The following is a 1,742-nucleotide window of genomic DNA, read 5'->3' on the forward strand; positions in this document are numbered from 1 at the left end:
TTTTTCCCATTGAAAAGAGGAGGTCTGTTGCTTGATTGTCCTTTGGTTAGATTATAGGACACCATATTTGCGCCACTGTTTTCTGCCATGAGGATCTTTACTCCAAGCTGCAAAGCTTGATCTCTTTGAGACCAAGCTCTGATACCAATTGATGGTTTCAGTGGCTAAGAGAAGGGGGGGTTGAATCTTAGCCCCTTTTTTGCTTGCTAAAACTTGCTAGACTTAGAAGAGACTTTTCTGTTTTATCTCGTCCCTAGCCACGAGACATTTTCATTTTGTCTCGTCACTTGACACGAGACATTTTTTATTCTGCATCTGAATAGTAAAAACAGAATTGAAGTAGGAAGAAAGAGAGAAGATTACACCCAGATATATCCTGGTTCAGCTGCTAAGTGCAGTGCAGCCTACATCCAGTCTCCATCACAACAATGATGGAATTTCACTATAATCATTCAGATTACAAGTTGTGAAGTGCTAACCCAACTTACAAGGGGATTCCCACAGAATCATGATACACAACATAGATGAACAAAGGAACTCTAAGACATCTATGGTTTTTTCTTTTAATTTTGCACTCTCTGCTTTTTTCCGCTCTATGGCTTTTTCATACAAACCTCACTGTTTGCCTTTTTCCATGAGACTCAAGACATGACAAAATTAAACAGAAAAATACTAAACAAAATACATTGAAGGAGAAGAGAAAACTGTTAGTTCAGGTAGCTCTGAGAACTCTGTGCCTTGCACTCTCAAATCTTACTCCTTGCTTCAAACCATGACTGTTCACCCCTTTTATAGAGAAGTGAAGCTTTCACAGTTGAAACACAAACCCGAGCTCAGCTTCTTTTCCTTCACCACAAAAACCGGTTCGGCCTCACAGAGAGAGAAGAGATAACCATGCATTAACCAACATGCAATTACCTCTAGTCCTTTCTTGATCATCACCCTTCATCAATCCGGGCTCTCCATCCTTGGCTTCCTCTCCAAGATGGAATTCTGGCCCTTGATGCTTCATGATGATGATTTCTGGCCCTTGATGCCTCATGATGATAATGACTTCATCTGCTTCAATCTCTGCCTTCAACCATCACTTCGCCACTCTAGCTACTCCCTGTGGTGGTTGAGCAGAATCAAAGACAAGCCATGCTTCAAGAATCTCCTCTAGCTGGCCGAATCTTCATCTTCCTTTTTGAGCATGAAGGATCCGAGATTACCTCACCAAATCTTACCAGATTAGGTGATAATCTCAGCCACAGCATACTTTTCTTTTTCTTTTTCGTGCCATCAACTCGATGGCCTTTAGGCTTGCTTTCATTTCTTTTTGGTAGCTCCAAGTAGCTTCCATGGCTTCCTGTGTAATAACCGAAGAGAGAAGGAAAGGTAAGAGAGAGGAGAGAGAAGTTTGAACTCAAACTAATGGGTAATAATGAAATGAAATTAAAGTTCCACTTCCCTAGCTTAGAGTGGCGTGTATCATTATGATCACCATCATGTCAATCACACTCTCTCTCATGTTCCCCATGCTAGTTTAATTAAATTTCAAATCCTTCAAAAAGTGAGTTGGAATCCGTTGGAAGCTTCATGGATTCGGGTAATGCATGGAAGCATTCAATAATTTTGGGCTTGGTTGCAATAAAGATTATTCTTGGCCCAACTAGTATCAATTGCTTTCCTGATGGATTTGGATCAAACATAGGAAGCTTTCTTTGGGCTTGTAGTAACAATATTAATCTGGCCCAATAAAT

The sequence above is a fragment of the Arachis duranensis genome, chromosome 8, assembly GCF_000817695.3.
Source record: "Arachis duranensis cultivar V14167 chromosome 8, aradu.V14167.gnm2.J7QH, whole genome shotgun sequence".
Lineage (NCBI taxonomy): Eukaryota > Viridiplantae > Streptophyta > Magnoliopsida > Fabales > Fabaceae > Arachis > Arachis duranensis.